Genomic DNA, 21,843 nt, shown 5'->3' with positions numbered 1-21,843 from the left:
TTTACTTTCTCCTTGCTTATATTGTTCCCTGTCTAGAGAACGATGGCACACATACATACCCACAACCAAACTGATCTAGATAATTCATCATTAAGGCCTCCTCCTTTCCTGGTTGTTCAAGGTTGTGTCAAGTTGACAATTAAAACTGGCCAGCACGACCATCTTAGTCAGGGCTTCTGTTGCTGTGGTGAAACACCAAGACCAAAAGCAAGTTGGGGAGGACAGAAGTTTATTCCACTCACAATTCCATGTAACAGTTCATCATCAAAAGCAGTGAGGGCAGGAACTCAAGCTGGGAAGGAACCTGGAATCGGGAGCTGATGCAAAGGCCATAGAGAGGTTGTTTTCTGGCTTGCTCCTCTGTGGCTTGCTCTGCCTGCTTTGTTATAGAACTCAGGACCATCAGCCCAGGCATGAGGCCACCCACAATGGGTTGGACCCTCCCCCATCAATCTCTTAATAAGAAAATGCCCTAAAGGCTTGCCTACAGCCTGATTGCAGGGAGGCATTTTCTCAAGTGAGGTTTCTTCCTCTCAGATGACTATAGTTTGTGTCGAGTTGAAATAAATCTAGTCAGCACAACTACTAAACCTTTACCATCCCATTGTGTGCAATGGAAATGACAGCAGTGCCTGTCTTACAGGGTGGTTCTGAGGAGTCAATGAGATAATCTATTACAAACGCTGAGAACGAGAACAGCAGAACAGCGCTTGGTGTGTAAACAGCTCTCCTTGATGGTCCGGGTGAGGTGCTAAAACTACAAAGGAGGATAAAACAGGGTTTATTTCTCTTGTTTGTTTTGATGAGCCTACAGTTTAGCATAGAGGCTGAGAACAAACTAGTAACAGTATGTCAGACGGAACACAAGAAAGAAATGTTTACATAATGTGAGAGCACAGATGGTGATCAATACAGAGGGAGAAGAGAGACTGTCAAGGAACCCTGTAAAGAATAATTAAGGCTCAGAGGAAATAGTAATTCTACAGGCAAGAAAAGAATATAAACAACCATTGTGATCATATACCAAATCTCTGCTAAATGATGTGTATTGTGATATGTATTTTCCAAAGGCCATTTCTCTTGCAATTGTTCCAACAATTTTCTGGGGCAGGTACTGCTGTAACCTATTTTATACAGTAACAGACAGTTGAAGATGGTAATCCCCTTGTCTGAAGTCACAAAACTAGAATTCTACATGCCTTAAACCAAAGGCAAACTCAGAGTTCTTACTCTGAAACCTATGGTGCAAACAAACAAAAAACCAGCAGAGCAAAGGAACTAGTAAGTTTGGGGGCAGAACTCAGAGCTCAGTGACTAGACCATGGATAAAGTTAGGAAGACCAGCCTCAGGGATCCTATAACCATGGATCCTATCTCGGACAAGAGATCCATTATTTCCATGCAGGAAGTCAGTATTACTTGCTTTTCTCATCGCTCTGACCAAATACCTGACCAGACACAACTTAAGGGAGGAAGAATTTGTTTGGGCTTGCACAATCATGATGGGGAAGGCAGGGCAGCAGGAGGTAGCTGGTCACATGACATTGAGAGCCAAGAATCAGAGAGAGATGAACCATGATGTTCAGCTTGCGTTCTCCTTTTTATTCAGTTTGGGACTACCACCACCACCACCACCACCACCACCATACCCCAGTATAGCCTGTGGAACGATGCTGCCCACATTTAGGCTAGGTCTTACCATCTCAATGAACCTAATCTATAAATTCCCTCATGGACATGCCCAGAGATTCCCCAAAAGGTTATTCTAGATCTGTTAGGCTCACAATATTAGCGCCCAGAAAGCATTCACAGCCTGCGTCATAGCAGTGTTTCCTAGGTGTAACCTTCCTTTGACAGATGTTCACATCAGTGACAGAGGTTTGTAAAGAGGTGGTCCAGTGACCTCATGGAACCAAAGCCCTGGAATGTGTGTTAGAAATACTGACTTCACAGGCATCATACATACCTGTGGGACCAGAACCTCTTGGATCCGGACCTGGCACTTGCCTTTATAATAACCTCTCCTGGCGTTACACATACTTAGTGAAGTTTGAAAGCCCCGTCTATTGCAGAATTATTCAGTCTCCACACCTCAGTGTGTGTACTGATCATCTAGGAATCCTTTCAACAATAAGGTTATGGTTCAGTCAGTTGGGAGAATGATATGTATTGAACTCTGCTTGGTATTGTGGACAGCTTGTTGCAAAGACCAAGTCTGGAGCCACAGGGCTATAGAACATCCCAGCCAGATTTCTGCTCCCCTTCTAGTGCCCCTCCTGCTCTAGTGTTTACCTCCATACTACTTGTCTGCACTGAAAACCTTTGAAACTTTACTGAGAAGCATTGGTCAAGCCATTTTCTTTATTTATTTTCATATATTTAAAGGGTAGTATCTTTTAAAAGATATTTCTTTGATGTCAGGAATGCTCTCTGAAGTTCTAGGGGAATCTAAGATGTGAGGTTAGTAATACATAAAATAGACTGATAATAACAACAAATTGGGTTTTCTTAAAGAATGATGCATAGTATACAGCTATAGAGTTAAAAACAATTTCTTCAACACAGTGTTTTTAAAAACACAATGAAACCAGCAAGACTGCCATCTCTGAAGTCATCCAGGACTGACTAAGGAGGTGTCTCAGGATGAATCTCCTTATTGAGAACTCAGTGAATGTGAGAATGCTAGTCTCCTGTGCAGACATGCTCTGGAAGCCTGTCCTTGCTGGTATCCTGGCAGGCAAAGAGCTGGGTGCAATTGGCTGCCAAGGCTTCAACTCCCTGGCACCAAGCAATAGCCAGAGCCACTCCAGCTGAAAGGCAGCCTTTGCACTCCAGATGAGAAGGGCTGCTCAGAAAATTACTTTCAGCTCCTGATGTTTGTTACTCTGTGCTATCATATTCTTAGAGCATCAATTCTCAGTCCTTTGCATTTCTGCAGTGCCTTTCTTAATAGATGTCCATTAACCTGGACTCATTCTTGGCTTTGCAGTCTAAACAGTTACTTTATCTCTGTGGTTAAAACTCTTCTGTTGTTTGTATTTAATTTAAATGAATTGAATAGGCATTTTTATAAAGGGGCTCCATTATGTTCTCTATCAAATGAACAGAACTGAACGCCGAGGGCTCCCCAGAGGCAACAGTCTTGTTTTATTTGGTGTATTTTAGGTGGTACTTTTTGGTACTCAGTCCTTTCAGATTGGGTCAGCTAGGCCAGGAGGGATTGTACACATTTGGGAAATAATTGTGATTCAATTTTTCTCTATTTTGTTTCCTCCCTGCTCACCATAGGTAATTCATCCTAATACCTTTTATTGAATACCTACTGTATGGGTAATAATCCACACACAGTGTTCAGTTTTAAATAGATAACTTTAAAGAAGTTAAATATAGTTCCTGCTCTCACAAAATTTACTGGCTGATGGAGGAGACAGAAATAAGCAATAACACGAGATAATATGTTCCAGGATTTAATTCAGAATGTTTGAATTAGCAAAGCTGCTTATTTCCCCATGGGCAGGATCACTATACCCCCAATTGGTATAACTGCCAATAGGGAATACAATGGTGTATTGGATGTGTGTAAAGTACAGTATCCTTCATACACACACACACACACACACACACACACACACACACACACACACACACACACACACACACACACACACACACACCTTTCCCTGTACCGTGGTGCCTTTATTCAAGCAAACCTTATTTTACTTAATAAAGGCCCTCAAATTTAAGAGTAGTGATGCTAGCAACTCAAACATGCCAATTCAGTTCAAATTCAAACACAGTTCAATTCAAACACAGTTCTTCTTTCAGCCCTGCATCGCCTGTTAATCTGCTGTTAATTTTTATGATTAACCAGTAATAATAGTGTTTTACTGAGTTCTTTGAGCAGATGGACTTAGCAGAAATGTTTCTGAAGCAGACAAGGGGTCATGGACCAAGTGGACAAAAAGATGGGTAAACTGGGGACCCACTGTTTGGGACTCTCAAAAACTAAAACTGAAAACAATCAGGCATCACTCATCTGACTGTGCTTCAGAGCTAGGGTCTGCTTACCTCAGGAATCCACACCTGGGGCTAGAAATTTGCTCAATCACTTCTGACCACTGGTTGGTCTCTCCATCTATAAGCACCCAGAACTGCTCTTACCACCTAGAGAATGTTCCATCTTCACATTTGCCCAATCTCCACAGATTCTTTGGACCTCAGCATACTAACAAGAAAATTCAAGTTATAAGAGCATAAAAGGTACTACAATGATGTATGACCAAAATACCCAGAAAATTCTTTCCTAGACATCTCTTCTATAACCCATCTGCTTACGAGGTAGTAAGTATGCATGTGCACATTTGTTGGGATGGGGTCTCATGGCCTAGGCTAGCCTCAAGCTTGGTACATAGCCAAGGATGACCTCGGATTTACCATCCTCCTTACTGCACCTCCAGAGTGCTTGGGTTACAGGGTTGCACCACTACATCCAGCTTATGAAGTCCTCAGGCTGGAACTCGGAGTTTTGTAGATGCTGGGCAATCATTCAATAATGGTAAGATTACTGTGACCAATTTTTTTTAAAATTCAAGTCTTGCTTTATTAGAGAATTATCTTTATTGATTGATTTTTAGACTGAATCTTCTGTTCCCCAAAAGGATTTGAAATAGTTTCCACAAAAAGCTACTCATGCAATTTATCTGTAAGTTTCGCCCACGCCACAACATGGTAAAAGGAGAAAACCTAAAATACCAAGAAGGCAGACATTAGGACTACCCCCCATTTAAATCTAGCCTGCTAGGCCATCTGCCACCTTGAACAATATTTATTCGACATTGTATATGATACCCACACCCTCTGCTGCATTGTGAGTTTTTTGAGAAGTAGAGCCATGTTTTAGTCAACATTTTAGTCAAGGAGCTTTGGCAAATTGCCAGATGCAAGCTAAGTTTTTTTTTTTTCTTTCCTTCTTTTTTTCATGGTTAACGGGAAGGTTTTTATTGTAGATATGAGAGAGAAAAACCAGAGGCATCTGGAAAACTCCAGAGCATAGAGAAAGAAAGGAGTAGACGGAATATGGCCAGCAGATTGGACTTGGCCAGGGCTGTCTCCGAGAGAGGGAGAGTAGCAGGGGATAGAGAATAGAGAAAACATAGCAAGAGAAGCAAGAGCAGAGCAGAGAGTGAAATCTGAGTTTTCAGTCCCTGTTTATTGAATCTGCTTCTCAGTTTCTACGTTCCAACACCTTTCAAGAGCTATATCTTCATTTTAGTATTGGAACATGTAATTTCAGTATATTAAGGTAGAACCTATTTATGTGGCTTTCTGTTTAATATGATGTTAAAATGTTTACAAAGAGCTAAGATACGATCATTCATCAAGTGATTTTTATTTGTTTATTTTATTTTATTTTATTTTGCATGCTATCCTGGCTAGTTTTATGTCAACTTGACATAAGCTAGAATTGCCTGAAAGGAGGAAAACTCAGTTTGGAAAATGCTTCATAAGATCTGGCTGAAAGGACTTTTCTTAATTTAGTGATTGATGAGGAGAAGGGCCCAGCCCATTATGCATGGTGCTACCCCTTCGATGGCAGTCCTAGGTTCTGTAAGAAAGCAGGCTGAGCAAGCCAGTAAGCAGCACTCCTCCATGGCCTCTGCATCAGCTCCCACCTCCAGATTCCTGCCCTGCTTGAGTTCCTGTCCTGACTTCCTTCAGTGATGAATAGTGCTGTGGAAGTGTAAGCCAAATAAACACTTTCCTCCTCAAGTTTCTTTGGTCATGGTGGTTTCATCACAGTAATGAGAACCCTAACCAAGACACATGCATTTATTTGTATATGAATTATGTACGCATGGCTCTTCATATGTGTTAGATAAACACGTGCACTAGAGTATGTGCTTGTGTGTGCACATGCATGTGGAAGCCAGAAGTTGATATCAAATGTCTTCCTTGATCTCACTCCACTTTATTTACTGAGGCAGTCTCTTGCTGAAACTGGAACTTAGCAATTCAGATGGTCCAGTTGGCCAACTGTCTTTCTAATGCTTGGATTGTAGGTGGGCCACTATACCTGACCAACTTTTACAGAGGTTCTAGGGCCCCAAACTCTGGTTCTTGTGAGTCTGTGACAAGTATTTTATTTACTGAGCTATCTCCTAAGTTCCTATCATTTTTCATTTTCAAAGTCAATGAAAAAGAACTTTTTTCTATCCCCTCTGTTGGTTTTTCTATCCAGAGTGTTCTCAAACAACTCCTCTACCCACCAACTAAACTGAAATGGTGGGAGTATAAAGAAATTTTTCAACCTGCCCATTTCTTAACCCCTTCCTGCCATTCTCATGGCTGCTGTTCATCACTCCTGTTCCTACACAGAGGTGTTAATAGAGGGAAATTTAACATTCCACTGCCAATCCTTTTTAGAGGATGACTGGTCACTATTAATCATCATTTTAAAATTGTATCAATGCTATTTATCTTAGAACCTCATGACCTCCTCATTGTTTTCTAGAATATTCCCCACTAAAAGAAAAAAATATCTTCATGCCTGTAATCAATACTTTGTGTTTTGAAAATACAAGCTTGTTATCAATGCAAAAGCTAAGGTTATATTTATTAATCTTTAGTTCAAATATTACATGTTATAAAATGTTGTAATATTCTAATCTATGGCTTGTTTAATCTTCAAAACATCTTTAAATCTTTCCAGCTTCCAAATTTGAGCCCAAATATTCCTTACCAAAAAAATTACTATTGAGCTGAAGATGCTTGCTGCCAAAGCTGACAATCTGACTTCAGTCCCTGGGACTCATGAGATGGGAGGAGAGAACTGATTCCTGATTGTTTGTCTACTGCCTGCCATGAACATGCCATGGAATGTGTGCACACAACACACACACACACACACACACACACACACACACACACACACACAAAGTAATAAAATATATTAAAGTAACTATGTTTAAACTTTATTTTCTTTATCCATCTCCTGTTAATAACCTGTACATATGCATGTCATGAAACAGGTAATAAATATTTTCCAAATAAAAAGCAGGACTCTTTCTCTTCTTGCCCCATCATTACATCTGCACCTTCACCAACAGAGCAGCCTGTCATCAATCCATTCACTACAGATTGATACAGATTGACAGCTTCCTGGGAGACTTGTTTTCATTTTTGTAAAATAATCTAACAAAACACATGAAATATTTAAGCATGAACAGATTAGCCACCTAAGTGTAGGAGAGCAGCTGCCTTCAGACGTGCATCATGCAAGGATGATCCTGAGCAGAGAGAGGAAAGAACAGGCAGAAACCCAAATTATCTTCTCAGTCACCCTAACTGTCCTTCTTAATCTGTGCTAGACTTAAGCAACCAAATGTAAAGAAAAATTCAGACAAGGTTTAAACTATAAAATAAAAGGTGACAAAGTAACTAAACATCACAGTCTATAGAGTTGAAGTAACTGAGAAAACTCAACCAGGAACATAGTAAAAATAATAAATTATCATTAATGAATAGGGTTGGGTGATAGATACAGTCATCAGAAAATAGTGAAATGCAGTTAGTGGGAGCTGAGAAGAAATGAGGCAGCTGGGAACTAATGTCCAACAAATATGGTAAACCAACTCCATAGAGCAGACAATACATAACCATCCATCAGGACCTGGTTCTACAGTTTTGAGCAGTAACAATTACAGCAGAGCAGCCTATACTTTGTGAGCACATTATATATATTTTATGTGTTGTCTCAAATTTCTAAAATCCTACAATATAAAATATCCCTGTTTCTTGTTTATCAAGTTTTTAAAAGTATGGAAAGCAAAGAAGGTAAGATGGGGAAACTAGAAGGTACTTAAGCTTTTGTTGCCTAAGTTCATCTAGCTGTACATTATCTAGCTAGCTTCCAACAGAGTTTTGGAACAGTGGGATAATAATTCAGGTACACTGCAGATTTCATGAAGAACTAGAGTGTTAGGTTCGGAAACTGAGGCAGAACCTCACATGTTCCAGAAAGAAAGGATTGGCCCTTGATACATGTCACATAGCACTCATATATAGTACCCAAATACAACCTGTATGCAGAGAAACTGTCAAGCGCAAGAAATGGAGACAAAAGTCATCATCATCATCCCAGGCCTGAGTGGGATTCTAGCAAAGGAGAGTCTAAGCTTGAGGGTTATGTGGTTGTGGGCTAGACAGATACTGCTGTGACCCATGCAGCTTACAAAGCCCAGGACTCAGAAACTTAAAATTACTTACAAAGATCCTGTCCTAGCTCTAAATGCCCACAAAAATGTGGATAATGATGTCCATAAACTTGAAGCCCACTGCAGTTAATTCAATGAAGACTAATAGTAAAATCCAAAGCCCTCCGAAGCCTCGTCAGAGCCTTCATTCTTAGGCAGGTGAACAAATGATGAACGAACTTCCCCATTTTTTCAGGATAAATTATTCCTCTAGAATCATTCACCAAGCTTTTAGAAATATTTCCATGTCCCGAGTCAAACCTACAGCATCAGAATATCAGATGGTAGGGCACAGGAAATTGTTTTTTTTTTTTTTTTTTTTTTTTTTTCAAAGCATTGTGAAGAACTTTGATGATCTGTGTGACTCATCTGCATAATAAATCTAAAGGCAGTGATCAGGAATCCACAGACAGGAATATTCTCCAAGCCTGTATCTGTGTGCTAGCTCTGATGAATATATTGCTACTTCCCTGTTCAGAGTACCAGTGTGAGGTTGACACTTAATTTCACATGACTTGGTACTTTAGGGGCCCAACCAGTTCCAATCCTTCAGCCAGACAGTAAAGGCCCTCTGGATTTAGACATTTCCACTGTAGAAAGTAATGGAGTAAGATCTCAAACTGGGGTCTTCACACACGGGGGTTTGGGAATGATGCAGTCAGTTGTGGATAAGAAGGAAACAGCTTGCTAAGTGGTTCAATGAACTGGAAACAGCACTGCTCCATTACACAGAAATGTGTGGACAGTGACTGTGAGTGTGCTCCCCTACAGCGACGGCAGCTGTGCAGGGGCAGTAGTTAGGACAGTGGCTGGCTTTGCTCCCATCTTCTGGAACTTGTTTTTTGGCTTCCTTTTTTCTTTTCTGTGTGATAGATTTGAGGCAGAAGAAGACTGGCTTCAAGATCTCCAACTGGCTTCTCTTAGAAAAATTATAATTTTTTTTTATTAAATCCCTTGGAACTATTAGAGTTTTGAGTTAAATTGTTCAGTATGCTTATTTCATTTGATGAGCAATCAGTGCCTTGGGTTGACTTGAGCAACTAAGGAATCTTTTATCATTTATCTTAAGGACTCAAAGTTTCCTGTCCTTATTTCTTATTATTTATGGAGGGGTCTTACCCAGTAAATGGCAGGAAGTAATTTCTACCTCCATTTATGGCAGCTTCTGGATAGATTTGCTTCAATTATGGCTTGGATTGAGATTAGGTAAGGGATTAAGTTGCTGATAAGGGGTTTGTGTTTTTCACTGTCACCTGCATATACATAATCCACTTTGATGTCTTCCTCCTCATGTGCACATTATCGGTTTAACTGGCTAGGTGTTGGCCAAAATAAACAGGAAGTTGCCTACTAACTTGGATTAACCTGGCTATTGCTTGCTTTTTCTGCTATTTAAACACAACCAGAAATTAGCCATAAAGAAAAACTAGACTCTCTTTAGAGACTTAAAAATATAATTGCTTTTCTGAGAGTGTGTAAAATGGGTCAATGCCAAGAAGATGGGGGAATGGTAGAAAGAATTAAGACTCCTTCTGACAAAGGAATGTGATGGCAATATCACACGTAGGAGAAAGGGTAAACAATGTCTTTTTGGTGCAAAGTGTAACTTCTTAGAACTTAAAAGAAGCGCTGCTGATAATTTCTCACAAGCTGAGAGCTAAGCTCAGAGAAGCAGCCATCTTTCAAAGAACTGGTGTTTAGAGCAACAGATGGCCTAAAGACAGACCTTCATAGGGAATCAGCACAAACATAGCACCTGCTTTCCCAGGCCTGCATTTCCTGCAGTGGTGTGGCTATCATTTCCTCAAAAACACTGCCCTTATTAAAACAGCTGACACAAGATACACCTGAATCTATCCACTTTACCCTCCTCTTGCACAACAGCCTTGGTTTCAGGCCAAAAAACAGGTTGAAGTTGCTATCCCAGTCATCTGAATATAGTGAGGGGAATGGAACACCTTTTTTTTTTTTTTTTAAGACAAGCAGGACTTTGCAAGGAGTTAAACAAAAACTTCACTTTGCAATAGTGAAAGGGTGATTTTTGTAACATAATTATATCACAAAAGCTATAGCCAAGGAGAACAACATGTACCCTTGAATTACTTATTGTGATAGACAATTCCAAACAGTCTGTAGAGACCAGTGTCAGATAATTTAAAAATAAAACATGTAAACAAGTTGGCTGCCTCTCTGAGCTTGACTCTGGCCCAAACTCTATACCGCAGAGTGAAGGAAAAGTCAGGGCTGAAAGTCAGGTGGCCAGGTCTCAACTTTCAGCTCACTTTTCCTCTCTGTGCCTCTCGAAACCCTTTTTGCATCTTTGTAAATGGAAGCAACAATGCTATCTTTCTCGAAGGGCTGCTGGAAGGACTCAATGATACCAGTCACACTTGTACTACACAAATGTTTGCTGACATAAGAAGACTTTCAGCACACACCTTTTGTTATATATATATATATATGTATACACACACACACACACACACACACACACACTCCTCTTTCAGGATGAAGGAGCTATAACAACGAAACAGAATGCCTTTGATACACCAAGAGCTCATTTTTTTTTTTTAACAGAATACAAGATGAACAGGTCTCTGTGCCTTGGACATTTCAAAGTTAGTTATTCTCCTAGTATTAACAAGGTCCCCCAACTGGCTCCCATAATCCTATCTATGAGTTAAACCATTTCTAACATCCCTTTCACAAAGCCAAGACCTTTGGGAACTCATGGACTACAAGGGTGGATCAACGTGACTACAAGATTAGTCAGGGAACAAACATTCCAGGTAAGCAGTTTTGTTTTCTCCCAAAGATTAAATTCATTCCCAGCTGTGGAGACTAATGGGCCCCGGGGATCTTTCTCTATATATTTAACAAGGAGATAACTAAGTGGCTAAGTCAACAACAATCAGAAGGCAGGTGCAAGGAACCAAGCAACTTTCTTACAAATGTTATTTTTCCTTAAGGGAAATAAGACACACCTTTAATACCAGAGCTGTGTGAACTGCACCATCGGGAGAAGACTACAAACCAGGAGGCAGTTCTCATGAGCAATCAGCTTAAACTCTGACCTCTGTAAGAATGGAGTTTAAGACACAAGCTCCTTAGGCTTGACCACCCAGGCTCATATCCTTGGCCTCAACTTTGAGTAAGTTCTTTGCTGTCTGTAAAATCTAAACAACCACTCAAGTGATTAATTCCTTTGAAATGTCTTTTCCCCCCTTCTTTCCCATTTGTAGGTGTCTCTGCCTTTTTTACCATCTCCTGCCTAGATTCTCAGGGGTCCCATAGTACTCTTTTAGACTCTTCAAGTCCCTATTACCAATAAGTATCCAAGTGACATTCTCAAACATGGTCTTCCGAAGTCATACTTCAACTTAAAATGTAAGGCAAACTCTATGTGGTCTCTAAGTCTCACTTTTCTACCCTGTTTTTAAGGCCCTGCATCATCTGACCACACCCTATGAACTTGAACTTGGCCTTGTATTCCAGTTAGACTGGCTTTCTCTCAGGTTCCCTGGATATGCAAGACACACCCCTCATGGCCTGGCTGCCCTTCTTCTCTACATAGGTTATTGGCCCTGTGTGGAATAGCCTACATCTCCAAATTCAAAGCAAATTGTTCACCCTCTAGGACTGAGAGTTGGCATTATCTCATACTTGACTGCTTGAGAAGCCTTCCCTCTATGCTTTAAAAGAAGAGTGGCATTTCACATATGCACTGGACTTGCTTCCATAACTAGATCATAAGTCACCTCACAAGATGTTGATTCCCCGTGCCAAATACAATTTTAGGCATATTTAGTTTTTTTCCTTTGAGTAATTTTGCATACCCCTTCTGTGTCTATGGAATTTTCTTGATGAAACCAACCTTTGTCACCAATATTCAATTTAGAATGCCAACTTAGAACTACGTTTTAGTAAAGCCTCCATATAGCCTAACCACGAAAAGGCATTAGAAAAGTGAGGTGAATTACTAAACAGTGATGATGGAGATCTGGCTTCTAGATCCCAGGCCACTGCTAATAAAGCTCTGAGATTCCAGGCAGGCCACATATGTCCACCTAAAATGAAAGGGCTGAACTGTGTGGCCTCTATGATCTCTGCTACTTAATTCTTTAATTCTAAAATTGCTAGTAGGGCACCAAAGTCTAAGCTGGTCCTCTATAGAGAGTAGAGGGGTTTCTCTTAGGAAATAGGTTATGGAGCCTTCCATTTATAATCACAATATTAATAAGTGAAGCCATTATCAAATATTCTCATTTATTAGATAATGTGTTATAGTAATCTATGTCCAATACAAAAGGTACAATTGATTAATTCCAACTCAAAATATCTTTTGAACTACCTTATAATTGGACTCTCTTAAATTTGGACATCATGAAGCTAGACAAAAATTTTAAGTAAGCTCAACTCAAGATTAGGTGAAAAGAAATTTAAGGCTTCATAAAGAGGCCTTTATAAATAAATCACAAAGACACAAATATTTCTCCTACTTTCTAACCAAATGTATACTTTTATCAAGAAATCCTACCCAAGTCTGCCAGGAATCTCCAGGATCTTTGTTCTTTTCCTTTTATTTTCTATGGGTCCTAAGGATGAATTCTTGATTCCTGGGAGGACAGAGAAAGTGTGCTATGATAAAACACTTGTGAACAATACTTTGTAAAGAGTGGACACAGGAAAGCCTTCTGCAGGAGACCAGTGGACAAGGATAAATGGTGTCAAAACAGGGTCTTCAAAGATGACAGTCACAGGAGCAAGATAAATGTGCCAGAAAGCTGGTCTCACTGTGCTTTTCCTTTGGAGACTTCCTTCATCCATTTGTTTTCTTTATTCTTCCAGTTCTTCAGTATGATGCTGGCCACTTAAGACCTAATAGAGGAAAAAACAGTGTCCAAAACTTGAATAACTAACCACCAGGCCAGGTGTTATGGTTTACACATATTTAAACCCAGCATTTTTGAGGCAGAGGCAGGTGGGTCTCCATGAGTTTGAAGCCAGCTTGATCTACATAGTGAGCTTCAGGACAGCCAGGGCTACACAAAGAGAGAGACTCTGTCTCAAAACAAACAAACAAAAACAAAAAAAGAAGAGGAGGTAAAGGAGGAAGAGGAGGATGATGACAAAAGCTACAGCCACCATGATGAGGAAGAAGGGGGAGCAGGAGGAGGGGGAGGAGGAAGAGGAGGAGGAGAAGGGAGGAGGGGGAGCAGCAGGAGGAGGGGGAGGAGGAGGACAATGATGAGGGGGAGGAGGAGAGGGAGAAGAAGGGAGAGGAGGGAGGAGGAGGAGGAGGAGGAGGAGGAGGAGGAGGAGGAGGAGGAGAAGAAGAAGAAGAAGAAGAAGAAGAAGAAGAAGAAGAAGAAGAAGAAGAAGAAGAAGAAGAAGAAGAAGAAGAATTCCTCTTCCAGAAAAGAAAAGCCCCGGGAGGCTTGGTCTGGGGTGATTGAAACTCTGTTAGCTCTTGGCTGTTTGGTTCTCCTAGGCTGAGCAGCTCACAGAATCAAGAGAACCACAGAGGGGTCTAAGGGCCACAGTCACAAAGAAGTGTGAAGCTTCCAGGCTCTTGAGAGGATGCTGAGCTCAGGAGGAACCAGTCCCGCCTGCTTGCTCTAAGCCCAACTCTGAGGCCTCGTGGAGATCTGTTCTGAATCAGGGCACCTGCAAGGAAGTTTTTCCTCTATGCCTGCAGAATCAGATTTGTTTCATCCTAGTAACCCATAAAACCTTTAGCAGACTCTCAGGGAATGGCATGCCCTCTGTGAAGGAAAAACAAACAAACAAAAGGTTTGGAAAAGAAGTCATCATTACCTCCTGAAGTTGGAAAAAGAATTAGATCTCATTAAGGATTATGTCACAGGCTTTGTGCTAGGGACTTTACTACCTAATCCTCACAATAGCGCTTAGCTTCCTAGTACTGACTTCTTTTACAGGAAGAAAACTATAAATAAGTCTGGGAGACATTGAGTACTTTAGCTAATCACACAGCCAGTCTGCAGAGGCAGAACTACAGTTCTGTCCTGAGAATCAACCTTCTTCCTGTGTAAAGCAAGCTGTAAGAAATCCTGGTGGGAAGACGAAAAGGTAGAGCATCATGTATTCACCTAATTTTCACCTATCTATTTCACCAGAATCATTTGCACGTAAGCTTTATTTTTTAAAAGTGAAATGTCTTTGAGTGTCAAAAGGCTCTACATACAAAGATGTAAAAAAATCACATGTGTGCATACGAGCTTCTTTCTTTCTGGATACAAATGACCACAGTGGTCTTCTGCTTCAGTGTGTATTTTATTTAAACATGTGATTTTAAAAAAATCTCCTTTATGGATGTTAACTTATTTAACTAGCTTTCTAAGAAGGTTTACTTAAAATTGTGTCCAATCTTTTGCTTTACAAACAATGCTTTATAAATATTCTGTCTTGTACAATTTCAGTGAAGACTCATGCCAGTGTACTTTGGGAGACAGTCTTGGCAGTAAAATTCCTTGTTCAAGAGCACTGGACTGTGTGAATTTAAAGCCTTGATAGTGCCACAGAGGCATTAAAGACCATTACGAAAAACCATCTCCTTTTGTGAAGCGAAGGAAATCTCTGGCCATGGGTAGACACCTAACATCCCAGTTGGTTGGTTAGTCGTCTGGCTAAAGGACCATTCTTCAGGAATGCTGGCCCTTGTGTCATGCTAACGACACCAGAGGAATAAATATTCTTTTAATGAGATGATGTGCTTTTCCATCCCAGAATTGCTGACCCTCTTACAGTACCTTACAGAGCAGCAGACATGCAGCTTTGCAAATGTATCCAGAAGAATATAGCTCCTTTTTGTCTTTCTACCTCATCTCTAACACTGTAGGCTCCAGTCTTTCTCTCCACTGTGTGGCTGACTTCCATTCTGGCTTGACTCAGATGTCATGGCTGTTTCTCCTTCTCTTCTCCATCTTCTTCTTCTAGGTGGCTACTGAGATTTACAGTTGCCACCCTATTTTGTTTTTGTTTGTTTTTTCCTTTTAAAATCTAAAATTATCCTCTGACTTCCTTTTTAATCCATTCTTAAAATTTTTTAGCTAAACTAAAGAACCCCAGGAGGGTACCCCAACTTCCTTGGTAACAATAGCTAAAACAAAAATACCTGAAGGAAAGAGTATGCACTAGTTTATACACCTTAAAATATAGAATTTACGGGGCCTGGGGAGATGGCTCAGAGGTTAAGAGCACCGACTGCTCTTCCAGAGGTCCTGAGTTCAATTCCCAGCACCCACATGGTGGCTCACAACCATCTGTAATGAGGTCTGGCTCCCTCTTCTGTATATATAATAAATAAATAAATCTTTAAAATATATATATATATATATATATAGAATTTACACTTTTATTTCCCATTGTTTTCAAAGCTGCACTCTATGCTGTCTTTAAGAGAAAAACACCTTGTGTTCACAGGCTCCTTTGAAAGTTCCAAACTTCCTTCAGCGTAGACAAGGGAAATCTTACTTATGCAGGCCTGGACATTATGGTCCTACTCCTGGCATAAAGAAAGGTTTTGGAGCCGGGCGGTGGTGGCGCACGCCTTTAATCCCAGCACTTGGGAGGCAGAGGCAGGCGGATTCTGTGAGTTCGAGAGCCTGGCTACAAGTGAGTTCAGAAGGCGCAAAGCTACACAGAGAAACCCTGTCTCGAAAAAAAAAAAAAAAAAAAAAAAAAAAAAAAAAAAGAAGAAAGGTTTTGGGAGTTCCTTGAACTCCAGAAGATGCTGACTAAAGCATCTGATTGTCAATTAGATGATGCTGGCATGGGAAGAAGATGGAATAAATCCCTACAAAATAATATGACCAGAGCAGCCTGTAAGCCAGGAAGGGGACACCTGCTCCAAACACAACTAGCTAGGATCTACCATCTGCCTCTGTTTGTTGAGAAAAGATATCACAGGAGAGGGACAAAATGTTAGAAACATCAGACTAAAGAAAAGTTAAAAAGAATTGGGCAAAATTTTCCAGCTGTACCAAAAGGAACTGAGAAAATACAATAGAAAATGAAACACTATATGTTCTAAAATAAAAAATCCTTACTGGATTCACACACCAATATTTTTATACATTGATGCAATCTAATCAAAACTGCAGGATCCAAGCAGGAATCCTGGGCTTCAAAAACTGTCTTAGCATTGCTTACTTGAATCTACTCAGTCTGAGGACATTTAGAAAATGTTTCTCTTCTATCTGTCAATTACCTTTGCAGAAATGTTGATTTTTAACATCTGGGAAAATGAGCAAGCTGGGAGTCCTCATCTATAAAGTACAAAGAGGGAGAGCAATGGCATGGGTACCACTAGGATTACCTGGCAGAGGGATCCAGAGGTCCCAGTAGTGGTCACATTAATGATCATCTGTTATTAATGATAAACAGATATTACATGATTAAAACAGCACATGATTGTCTAGTGGTCTATAGAGTTGAATATTTTAACCATTTAGTGAAGGAACCCTCCAAAAAGCAACAGAACTCCTTCTAAGTATATATGGGGTTTTCTTTCTAATTTTCCCAACAGGCAACCAATAGCATGTTGTCCTATGGGCATTACTGGAAGCTGTTTGCCTCTATGTAGATGGAATCAGATACTCAAGTATACATTTCAGGCTTGGTATGTTGTTACAAAAATTACAGAGCTCTGCCAGGCATGGTGGTGCAAACTTTATTTCCAGTACCCAAGAAGCAGAGACATTAGGATCTCTGTGAGTTCAAGGCCAGCCTGGTCTATATAGTGAGTTCCAAGAATGCCAGGGCTATATAGAGAGATCCTATCTCAAAACAAAATAAAACAAAACAAAATTTACAGAGCTATAGCATGACTTAAGAAAGGCCTGTTTTAACCCATCAGGTCTGAAACAGCACCTCAGTCATTTCACAGGTTGTTGGCAGCTCTTGGATAGCATGTGTTATTCCCAACCCACATCTCATCAGCTATATATACAAATTGATCAGACTTGCCATGGTTTCCTTTGTTCCTCTGAAACACCTCCAGACCAGTCACTGCTCCTTTCAAGTGCCATCCATCACCATGTAGATGATTTTTGTTTCATTCTCATTGATTGAGTTTGATTGGGCAATTGATTGATTATCATTTGGATAGAGGAAAAACTAACTTGGAATACACATCTTCTAATTGCATCCCAGAAGTCATGTCTCAGTGTGACTTCTGGCTAGACTTCCTTCTTCCATGCCAGTGACTTTACAGAGAAATTTCATGAGCAAGCATAAACACCAATCTATGAACAATGGGATGACAAAATATTAGCATTCCAATAACTGGAAATAATTAAACTGAAATTCAAATTTTGGATAAGATGACCAGTTTCCCATGCTCTAAATGGAATGATTAAAATAAAATAAAATAAAATAATTGGTCAGGTGTGATGGCATAAATCCTAGCCCTTAAGAGGCAGAGGCAGAAGCAGAGGCAGAGGTGGGTGGGTCTCTGTGAGTTCCAAACTAGCCTGGTCTATACAGGGAGTTCCAAGCCAACAAGAGCTACACAGTGAGACCCAGTCTCAAATAAAATAACCAAGTCAATAAAATAAAAACATAAACAATATTTTCTCTCTTTTATAATATACTCTATCGTTTATTATTTATCATTTATTATTAATCAGGGAGAAATGTGAACAAAATCACCAACAATAATGTAGTATATGTATTAAATTAATCAAAATATTATGCTAAAGCAGTTCTCCCCACCAACACTTGAGTAATATCATTCATTACAGAATATGTGACAGCTAGTTATATAATTACTGAACAAATGAGAAATGTATAGGCAATATAGTATCTTCCAAGCAATAGGTTAAGAGCTATATTTTTTGCCTGACAGGTTTGTACAGAGCATAACTAAATATGTCTGCATGAACATCTCAACTCCTATATTATTAATTCAGTTTAAGTAGTAAAAACTCTTCTCTTTGTTAATAAGTCATTTGAGACACATTTGAAAGAGCAAGGCTAGCTAGCTCATCCTAGAGTGCTCACAGGTTTAGTTATTGTGCCCAGGCCACACTAGCATTTCACCTTGGTGTGCACAGGGAGCAGAACCAAGTGAGGTAAGGTCTTCTGACTGAAGTTTTATCTGGAACAAAGAATGTGCCAACAGAACTATTTGTGGACTTCTGTGTGATTTTCATTAATTCTAATTAGATAATTAGTGCATACTTTAAATAGATTTTATTTTAGAGTTTCTTCAATTCATTCATTCATTAAAGATTTTTTTCTTTGCTTTCTCAGCTTGGTCTAAAAACTGATCTGTGGTAGTTTATAGACATGTATAATGCAGTAGGTAAAGAATTCCTATATAAAAACATATTTCCCAATACTAGGATTATCCATACACTATAGGAAATATTCTCTTAATATAATAACTTCTGATAATATATTGAACAATTAATAATAAATGCCAAGTGACTGGGCTTTACATTCTTCATAAATAAATTTTCTCATTTATATTAATTTTACATAGTTTTTTATTATTATATTCCTTTTTCCTCTTTCTTCATAGTTTCTAGAGATGCTTGAAATCCTAACACACTCTTAACAAACACATGGTGTAGATCAACCTCTGCTAAGATGTGAATTTTGCATGTATAACCAGCCCCTGTATTAAGGAGCCAATAGCTGCCCCCAGATCCCTGTACAGTCCAGCCAAGAATAACATTCAAGCTCGCCCAGCCCTGAAAGGACCTTGTACATTCTCCACCTAATTAAGTCCATGAAACTATACTAATGACAGATCATGAATGGCTTGAAATTGCTTTTAATTTAGGAATGTGACAATTGGTTCATTTCTCCCGTTTTAACTTAAAAGTACTATTTACCCATTCACTTTTCAGCCCTGAGAGACAGCAGAGCAGTATTTCTGCTTCCAGAGGCCAGATCTGGATCTGCTGACAGTTGTGTAAAGGTTGAGAATCTGAGGTTACCATTTTGTCTTGATAATAAATGTCTCAATTTGAAATTATAAGGCTCCTCCATTTTTCAAGAACTCTTGAAAGGCTACAGCCACACAGCGGCTCAGGCAGGGTTGCTACCCACTTTGTTTTATCCCTTCTCGTTACATTGTTTCCACAGTCCCGGTCTTTGTGCAATGTATCAGTTTACAGACCCGTCTTATTTCTCTGACTGTAAACTTCTGAGAAGCAGACAGTAAGGCAAGATTTTCTGTGACAGGTTTCAGGAGCCTTGAGACATCGTTTTGTTTTGTTCTGGTTCCTTGCTTTTAATTTTTTATTTATTGATAACTACCTAGACACCCAATAAGTAGCTGATAGAATAAGTACCACTTTGATAAAAATTCATGCAACTGTTTGAAAAGTCAAACACTTTTCAGCTGTTTTTCATTGAATTCATTAGGATCAGAAGACTCTAGCAGAGCCTTGGGGTTCTTCATAATGTAAATCCTGTAATGCAGATAAATAATCCAAGGAATTCTAGTCTCCTCTCTAAATATTCATCTTACTCCTAACCAGCCCCAACACACCCTGCCTCTGGACGCAAGCCTGTGTGTTTAGTGTGCTGCAGGATTAGCCTCACCTGGCTGTTTCTCGCTGTACCACTCACCCACTTCTCCATAAAAGCATTGGCAATTTTTAACGCCATTATGAGACGTTCAGTCTGCCATCTGTCACTAGCTTGCTCCCAGCCACCTTGTTTTACCTCTGGTTTACCAGCATCCATCAATGAATTCCTTAATGATAATGCTTTATTTAACACATTTACACTTCTTACTATGCACCAAGCCTTGTTTTAAATCCTTTACAAGTTTAAATACAGTTTATTCTTCTGAAACTTCCATGAGATAGGTACATATAAGGACGATTGGACCTAAAGATGTGTGATATGATGCTCCAAGACTCACTGCCTATAAACGGCACAATCAGGCCTCAGACAGACCAGTCTGGCCCTCAGTGCTCTGAACTTCCCCCATGGCTTTCAGGGGATGGGTTTATTACGAGGCCAATTACAGGAGTGAGCTAATTATATTTTAATCTTCAGCAGCTGACAGGGTACACTGACATGGAAATGAGATTAGTCCCCACATGTCAAAAATCTAAAAACATCAAGTCAATTTAACAGGCCCTCCAGGCCTTCTAGTTTCTTAAACACCATGGAAACAAGCCAAAACGATTCAACTGTGGTTCCCACACTGAGACATTTCTAATGCCCTGGTTGGAAGTCACATTTCTTCCTTAAGTGATCGAAATAGACATGCCAATTTTCTAGAAAGTTTAAACTGTAAATCTAGTGCTAAACCTTGTTCCCTGGTCTGAGCTGACTGTTCCCAACACCACTGGGAACGAAGAGAAGAAACAGTGGCACTTTTGAAGCGCTGTGCTCCATGCTGACTTTTTGTCAAGGAAACAGAAAAACGTGCATCTGCCCTTGTGAGTGGGTGATGCACTGAGGTCACACGGCTGAATCCCTCTAGATTCAATGTCCTTCTCTCTATGGTCCAGCTATTGGCTGTAAACCATATTTTGGGCTACTTATCGTCCCTTGAGGGTTTCAAATTTTAATTAAAATTGCTGTCATCATGAAGAACATTATAATGAACATTTTTAATTTCCTTTAAAAATACATAAAGTCACAATTTGCATTTTAAATATTTCAATTTACATGTTATTGTAAAGTAACTTCTCCCACTGAGCCCAGCAATGGAAACAGATGGCTCCTGGGTCCATGAGCACATAACACCCTGTGCCTACGAAGCACACTTGTGATGTAGTTACATGCAAACAAAACTTTACATCAATGTACTGTTTCTAAGATAAAGGTTAATTACAACTGAAGATTAATAATGGACAGTGGTAGGAAGTACAATTATAAGTAAATTTAACTTTCCTTGTCTTTTTCTTATTTTACAAATTTTGAAAGAGCATGCTGCTTTCACAAAAATAAGCAAGACAGTATTATATAAAGAGACTGTATCTATGTTTTTATTGTACTTAGAAGACCATAATCATATTTAAAATTTTTCTAATTAATGAAAATATCAAATGATTCTCCTTTTGAAATCGGTAGAGCAAGATACATGTATGTATGCAATAGCTGTGTATTATACATATAGATAATGTGTACACATAGATAAAATGCATGCATATAGAACAGTAAGGATCACTTGTAGATGTAACCATCTTTTTAAATAAGAAACACAGAGCCGATTCAGAGATGAAAGCCAAGAGGTCAGAGCAATAGCTAAGAGCTGAGATTAAAAACCTTACCCTTCACTGCCACTGCTGTCCTACCTCTCCGCAAGAGACCTACTTCCTGTGTGTTTGTGCTTTTTATTGACTTTCTATTCTGCCTTCTCATTGGTTGTAAACCCAACCACATGACCTCCTCGTCACTGCCCATCTATACAGACCTCCAGGTCTTCTATGGTTGGTATTGAGATTAAAGACGATTGTCTCCATGCTGGCTGTATCCTTGAACACACAGATATCTGCCTAGCTCTGCCTCCCAAGAGCTGGGATTAAAGGCGTGCACCACCACCACCACCACCACCACCACCACCACCACCACCACCACCACACACCACCACCACCCA

Source organism: Peromyscus leucopus, chromosome 15 (assembly GCF_004664715.2).
Source record: "Peromyscus leucopus breed LL Stock chromosome 15, UCI_PerLeu_2.1, whole genome shotgun sequence".
Lineage (NCBI taxonomy): Eukaryota > Metazoa > Chordata > Mammalia > Rodentia > Cricetidae > Peromyscus > Peromyscus leucopus.
Note: the sequence above shows the minus strand (reverse complement) of the source record.